Genomic DNA, 8,443 nt, shown 5'->3' with positions numbered 1-8,443 from the left:
CAGTGATGCCAAGAAACAAATGCTCTAATTAGATATATTCAAAAGCTTGTGTAAAGAAATGGAATCGAGAGATTTCCATTTATGTTTTTAAAAATGTAATACATGGAGTAATAAAGTGTTTTCACATGACCCTGATGCTGTAAAGGTGTGATTATGCTGTTTAATTTGTATCATCGCAACATATAATTTTTCACATCTGGCTGACGAGCTTTTTGTAATTATAACTCTATTTGGACAAAATTTATAGACCTATACCTATTTATAGGTTAGGATAATAAAAATAAAAGATAAATTATTGGTTATAGTAGTAATATCAGATGTTTCCCTTGATTACAAAGCTATGGCATGGGCTTCCCTGGTGGTGCAGTGGCTGAGAATCTGCCTTCCAGTGCAAGGGACACGGGTTAGATCCCTGGTTGGGGAAGATACCGCATGCTGCAGAGCAGCTAAATCTGTGCACCACAATTACTGAGCCTGCCCTCTAGAGCCCATGAGCCACAACTACTGAGCCCACATGCCACAACTACTGAAGCCCGCATGCCTAGAGCCTGTGCTCCACAACAAGAGAAGCCACCACAATGAGAAGCCCGCACACTGCAACAAAGAGTAGCCCCCGCTTGCCGCAACCAGAGGAGAAGCCCGCACACAACAGCAAAGACCCAACGCAGCCAGAGACAATAAATAAATAAAATAAAATAATAAATTAAATAAATTAAAAACAAAAAAACCCAAAGCTATGGCAAACATATTCCAGTATGTCCATAAGGAACCAAGAATCAGTAAATTAAGATTATAATCTTCATTAAGAATTTATCATCTTAGTGCATCTATCAAAGTTGTGGTTAGTCAGATATATTATCAGTTGCTGCTAATCTATGAAATTTAATCAAAAGGTAAAATAATGCTGACTTGCTCTAGCTATTTGCCAGTCTTAATTGACCTTTCCAGTCATTTCAATATTACTTCATTTTGAACACTGTTATATAACTAAGTCAAAGATGGTCTCTGTATATTGCCCCTATATTATTTATTTCTTTACTGCAGGCTGAGATCTATCAGTAAAAAGACTTGCTGGTGTCAAATTCAAATTTTTACATGTCAAAGAAGAGGTTGCTTAAAATATTGTCAATTTTTGTCTTTATCATACTATTATTGCATTATGGGCATTTCTTTTACATTTTATTACATTATATTGTAATTTATTTCTTATATTTGTTTTCTGTACTAGATCATGGCCTATGGAGGAGCCATGTCTGAGCAATTTGATTTTCTAATACCTTGTATAATTCATATTGCATAGTAGACTCTAAATAATGAATATATGAACATGAAACATCATTATATTTAATGATATGTATGTCTATATAAATATGGATGTATTATAGATATGTGTGTGTGTTGTGTGTACTAAGGCTAAGAGCCCAGACACTGCAATATTCTTTACATAGTATCAGTCCTAACATATGTGGGCTTGTCATTGAAATGCTGACATGTCACACTCATGTGAGTCATTTATCTTTTCTAAGACAAATCTCCTTCATTATAAACTTTTAAAGCTAGGTTTTTGGTTAAGTATAGTGTGGAAGCTAAATCTGTGTATCTGTGTAGAAAGAAAACCAGATGACATATTTCATACATAATTGAAAATATTAAGATAACAATGGATTTTATTCTATTTTTAAATTTTTTAAATATAAGACTTCAGATTGTACTCAAGTTCATGTATGTCAAAAATAACAGATTATATACAATCTAAGCTAATTGATGGTTTCCATGTGTCTTCTACACTAAGAAATGGTATGAGACTTTTGAAAAACTTGTGTAGCATGTGAAGGGGGATAATGTTGGGCATAAGTTGGAGTAGCTTAGTCTTTTCCTAGTGCACTGTTCACTATATGCTACACAGTTGGCTTCAAATAAGTTTTGAATTACATATGAACAGGTAACATCATAATATGTATTATTACAGTAGTACTGATTGACACCTAGATATCAGAAAATTGGCTAGAGTTTGGCTGATCAAGTAGACATAAAGCTTAAAAGCTGAGAATTGACTAACAATTGCATTCACATAGAATGTGGGAGCTATTAGAAACATCTCATTATTTAGGGAACATAGTGTTGGATTGCACTAAACTCATTTAGTTAAGTATTATGTGGAAAGAGGTGTAAGCATAAATCTTGTATATCTTAAAATTTTTTGTTTTCACTTCATTGACCTTCCTCCAGTAGCCATCCTGGCACTGACAATGAGAAACAGTGATAAGAGAAAGTCAGGAACCTTAGCACTGACATCTTTGAGCTGGTGTATCTGCTCAGCATTCCAACTTCGAAATTTCTTGTCATATGATAGAAAAATAAAGCACTCTGTGTATATTTTGGCCACTATTACATGGGTTTATTATAACATGTGAAAATAAAATCCCTAACAAAGATAGTGTATGTATGAGTGTGTGAGTTATATGTGATATGTTACATGTGTATAGTAGACATGTTTATAGATGACTATAAGAGTATGAAAAATGCCGAAGGATGTATTTTCAATTGGTGATACAGATTGTGTTGGGATGGTGCAGGCATGATATCAATTGGAAAGAACTTCATAGATGAAGTGATGTATGATGCACATCTTTAAGAAGGTTATAGCCAAGTAGTAGTAGAAGAGAAGGGTAAGTAAATGTTAGCAAGCACATTGAGCAGTGGATCAGATGGCAAGGATGTCAGATCAATTTTCTAGTGGTTAAAAGAAATAGACAATCAGCGGAACAGGACATCAGGTTTCTACCATGTATATACTGAAACAGAACTGAAAAATTGTGTAAAGATAAAGTTTACTTTTTTCAAAAGCTTCCTTCAAATATTTTCATGGTGTTCAACATTTCTATATAAAACCCAAAGGAGAATTTCATGCTCCTGTGGCTTTACAAGGCCATTTCCCACCTCCCCATCTCCAGGATAAATCCCTGAAACATGCCATTGGAATTTAAACTAAGTCTAAATGAGACAATACTTTGTTTAATGAAATGTTATTCTAACTTGAAAGGAAGAGATAAAGAAAAAAATAAGAGAAGAAAGAAGAAAGGAAGATAAGAAGGAAGAAAGGAAGGAAAGAAGGAAGATAGAATAAAGGAAAGAAGGATGAAGTTGTAATTTGGCTGAAAACACTTAACAATACTTTGAAGAGTGAATGCTCAATTTTGCCTTAATAAATTCAGCTACTCCACAACTCCCATTCCATTGTAGTCCTACCAATTTAAAGTTATAAAGGCCAAGAATACTGTTAAATGCATTGACTTTGATCTTTACTTACAATTCTATGAATAGCCTCTAAAATTGACTAGTAAATAGGGATAAAGTTGCCTCCTACAGGAAAGTGCACAGAGAAAATTGAAAACCAATAGAAAACTGAAAACGACTTTGATAACATCTCAGTCACTCTGCAGGGTTACTTAGCCTCAGAACATTTGCTAATTCATATAAATTATCTTTGAAATATTCCAACCATTGAAATAAAATGAAAATAGCTACTAACTTTATTTACATGGCATGAGTTGAGTTACTTTTAGCATGCCAAATAACGAAAGAAAAAACTCTATCTGATAGCAAAAACTCTTATTAGAATCTTAATTTCTGCATTCAGCTCTGGGTGGATTTGCATATTTGTATACAAAGTCATTTATGAGTAAAACTTCAAATATGTGAGATGCTAATTCTATGAATTCTGTTAGGTCGCTAGGTTGGACACTAGTAATGCATATAGGTGCATTGAGTTGAGAAATAATGCAGTCTACACATTGTACTGCATGGGCATTTTCTACCTTCGTTTTTGAAGAGGAAAAAAATACTTAAGTTGTGTTTGGAAATGATATCATTCAGTGCACATCACACAGTTTGTTCTACTTATGTATGCATCACATTTGTTCTTTGGTGAGTTACTAATGTTTTGATGAGTATTGCATAATTGTCTAATTGTCATGTTAAATCTAAAAAATATCTTTAAAACCAGTAGGTTTCCTTGTTTATCATAACTGCCCAACAGGGTGAGCAGTTTGGACTGTTTTCAATGACTAATGCCTTTAACACACTGTGAAATGCTATGCATCCCCTGTGTCCTCTCCACTACTCCCCAGACTGAAGAGTTCCTGAAGAGGTTTATTAAATATTAGGTAGCTGAGTCTTTGGATGGTGCACAATTATTCTTGCACATCTTAGACAGCATTTTACTTTATTTTTCATTTGGAAACTCATTTTAATGTTGATGGTAAGAAAAGAATCATTCAATTCTTCAGAATTTAATTGTTGGCCATCTTGATCTAAGATATTTAGTGAACACATAGATAATAATAGTTCAACTATACAAGGTACCTATGTGACATATCTCATAGATATGCAGGGAATTAATGTTATATAGTAGAAAGAACAGTGAGCTATGACTCAGGAAGCCCTGTTGCTAATTAAAACCTGTTTTTAAACTAGCAGAGCCTTTCTATATCTGCAAATGGGTACTGTAATGCTGGCTATAATTCACAGATTTACTATAAAGAATATTCTAAATAATATATGCAAAGATTTTGGAAATTTTAAAGGGGCTTTTATAAATTCCACCAATCATCTTTATTAATGTTTTCATTGCAATTCATACTCTTTAAATTTCCAGACAATAGCTTGAGGCCATTCTTTCTCTCTGATAGCCTTCCGTGTGTTTTAGTATTATTAAAAATCTTAAATATTAATAGTTAATTGATTAATGTGTTTTATGCTAATTATTGAGATTTAGGGATATCTAAATCAGCATAGTAAGCCTGTGGAAATCTTTTTTGACTGTAGACTTTTCTTGTTACTAGTGTTAGCAAAAACCAAACTGTATCTGCAGTGTGGTCCATGGACTAAAATGTTGTTGTGATTTACCATTATTTTTATGAATCCAAGACAATCACATGCAACCATATGCATAAATTGTACAGAGAAATTGAAATTCTGTTATTAACTTAAGGCAACAAACCTGAGTTACTTCCCTCTTGAGGGAGAAAATAATTGAGTTACTTAATTCAAGTCACATAGTTATTGATCACATGGTATGTAATGCACTCTGCTGTATAATTGCAAGCTTCTAAGTCCTATGAGGACCACTGTGCTAAAGTGTTTGTATGAAAGTACCTACTGTTTCAGATTTATTCTTATCTTTTCTCTTTTTTTAATTTCACAATGTAGCTTAATTTCTGTATTCTCATTTTAAAAAAATTTCTAATCTCAGGTCAAGAACTTTGAAAGGGTCTGAGATTTTGACTATTTCTAACTAATAAGTTAGCTGCAGACTCTGGCAAAATATGCAAAACTTCTGGGTAGGGAGATGAAAACTTTATTGCACACAGTACCACAGGTTGCATGAATATCATCATTGCCTTGGTTCCGTGGTTCCCCTTCCTCTACAGGTCCCATGAATATAAAAAAGAGGTACGCAGTTGATACCGCTCACGCAATGGTTTTGCTTCATAATTGATTAACTCCAAGTTCAGGGGATCTGAATCCTTTCTAATGGGCTGCTTCCCTGCCCTTTGGCCCAAAGGGACACTCTATTTCTGTCTTTCAAGGCTGTTTGCTATATATATATCCTTGAAAAATAGAAAAAGGGCAATAAGTATCTCTGCTCACAGATATGCAAACCTATGAGAGACCATGAAGAGTGTCTCCCAAGATATTATAACATTTATTATGAAACAATAAGCATAATATTATCTGAATTTGAGCTATGTTTCTGTTTGGATGTGCTAATATATGTACTGCTATAATAAGCAACACATGAATTATCATTTAAATTACTGGGTCCAAAGTGTGTTTGCAGGGGGCGTCCATCTTGACACATGCTTCAATATCACCTACACGGGAAGATTGGACAGGATAACTCATTTACTGGCTCTTAATGCTTCTGCTTGGAAGTGGCATATATTACTATTTATTTGTATGTCATGTCACAGTCACACTTAACTTCCTAGGAGGTAGGAGGCACAGTCTTATCATGTGTCTGAAAGATGACCAGCACTAATAACAAGTCTACATGTGCATGGAAAGAAGAGAGAATTCTTATATTTGTAATCAGATCTGGTGATGACCACCAAAAACTTCCAATTTTATGGTTTATATGATATTGTTGCTTTCATACATAGTCAACAGAAGAGGAGAAATAAAAAGCAATTCCTGTTTGGGAACAGAGAATCTCTTCTTTGAGAATGAGAAAATTCTGACTTCCTTGCAGTTAGGAAGTCAGAATTTCTTTTCCCTTTGTGCCACAGGACCAAAACTGCCTGCCATAGTAATATGTAAATATTGTAAAATATCAGCTTTTCAGAATAAATACATAGTAAATATCGCTCTATCATCATTCCGCTGTGATAATATATTCCCACTTGCTTTCACTTTACCATTCTACTCACTCTACTACCTAAACTTCTCTCTATCCACCTTGAAGAAGTCTTTGGAAACAGTATTTAAAACTGTAATACCATTCTGAGTTCCAGACCTTGACTTAAATCAATTTTCAAGAGCATTAGATAAGCAGAAATTGTTTTTGTTTTCATATTACAATATAATGAAATTCTTGAACTACTTTTTCTTAAGAATATAAAGAGATAAAATACCATAAAAATGAAGAGTTGAAAAATACAGGGATCATTACTAATCTGATGAAAAGCTATTCCTCAGGCCCAACATTTTATGGAGTTGAAAAGATTTCAAAATTGCTAAATAGCTACAGCAAAGACAGCAGAAGTTAGAACTATTTGTGACATGATGAAATGTCCTTGAGGTATTAAGTATACAAATAGAGAAAATACATCTTTGTATGTTAAATTGTAGAATTTTGCATATTAAAACTATGTCATTATTATTTTGTTTAAATTTTAGGAAAATTCTTGCTTACATACAAAATAAAATCATTACACAAATTGCAGTATATTTTGCAGCAAGAAATAGTTGTTGTGTTTTTTAAATTGACTTTTGAATTATTAATAATAGATACAATATTTATATATTTTAAACAAGGAAGCAATAATGGAAAATGCATTGTTAAGGTCTCATTGAGTATACCAGGGATTATAACCTTCAGAGAAAGTAGGGATAGCTATAAGCACTTTGAAATCATTAAAGGATAGCTCAACTTATATGAAACTAAAACTAATGCTATTACTCTAAAGCAAGCATTGGTAGTCATATTGTCTATCCTGGTCCTCTTCTTACCTATCATTTCTTCTCACTCATCCTTTCTTTGTCTCATACCATTCTCAGTTCCATGCTTTTTTCCTCCCTCCCTCCCTTCCTTCCTTCCTTCTTTCCTTTTTGGATGCTTTCTTTCTCATCTGCTATGGCAGCATTGCTATCGTATTAGTGTCTATTGCTGCTGTAAGAAACCACCATAAGCTTAGTGTCATAAAACAACAAAAAGTAATTCTCATATAGGTCTGGAGGTCAGAAGTGAAATGAATTTCATGGGGCTAAAATCAAAGTATTGGTAGGACTGCATTATTTCTAGAGGGTCTAGATGAGGATCTGTTTCCCTGCTTTTTCCAACTTCTAGAGGTTACGCACATTCCTTGACTTGTGGCCACCAGCCAACAATTGTATTATTCCAATCTCTGCTTCTAGTCATCACATCTTCATCTTTAATTCTAATTCTCCTGCCCCTTTATTTACTTGTGCAGAGCCCTGTGATCTCATTGGGCCTGCCTGAGTAATACAGAATAATCTTCTCATCTTGCTATCCTTAACATAATCATATTTGCAAAGTCCCTTTTGCCATATCCATAGGTTCTGGGAATTAAAACATGAAAATCTTTGGTTGGCCGTTATTCTGCCTACCATATAAAAGAAAATGTCTGTATTGGTCCCGATTCTCTAGAAAAATGGAACCAACCGTGTGTGTGTGTGTGTGTGTGTGTGCGTGTGTGTGTGCGTGTGTGTGTGTGTGCAGAACGTGCTAGTATAGAAGGCCATGATAGTGGTGATAATCCTGCATGCAGTAGCCTATAGGACTTGCTTTGAGTATACATATGGTACTTGGGGATATGCAGAAATAATCATTGAGGAAAGGCACTAAGATGGTTAATTTGATGTGTCAATTTGACTAAACCACAATTCTCAGATATTTGGACAATCATTACTCTAGGTGCTTTTTGTGAAGGTGTTTTTGGTTGAGGTTAACATTTAAATTGGTAGAATCTGAGTAAAGTAGATTACCTTCCATAATGTGAGTGGGACTCATTGAATCAGTTGAAGGCCTTAATAGAACAAAGACTGACCTCTCTGAAAAAGAAAAGAATCTGTCAGCTGACTGTTTCGGGGCTTGAACTGCAACTATTTCTTGGGTCTCCAGCCTGCTGAACTATCCTGCAGATTTTGGGTTCACCAAGCCTCCACAATCACATGAGCTAATTCATTAAAATAATCTCTC

The sequence above is a fragment of the Physeter macrocephalus genome, chromosome 7 (genome assembly GCF_002837175.3).
Source record: "Physeter macrocephalus isolate SW-GA chromosome 7, ASM283717v5, whole genome shotgun sequence".
NCBI classification, from domain to species: Eukaryota; Metazoa; Chordata; class Mammalia; order Artiodactyla; family Physeteridae; genus Physeter; species Physeter macrocephalus.
Note: the sequence above shows the minus strand (reverse complement) of the source record.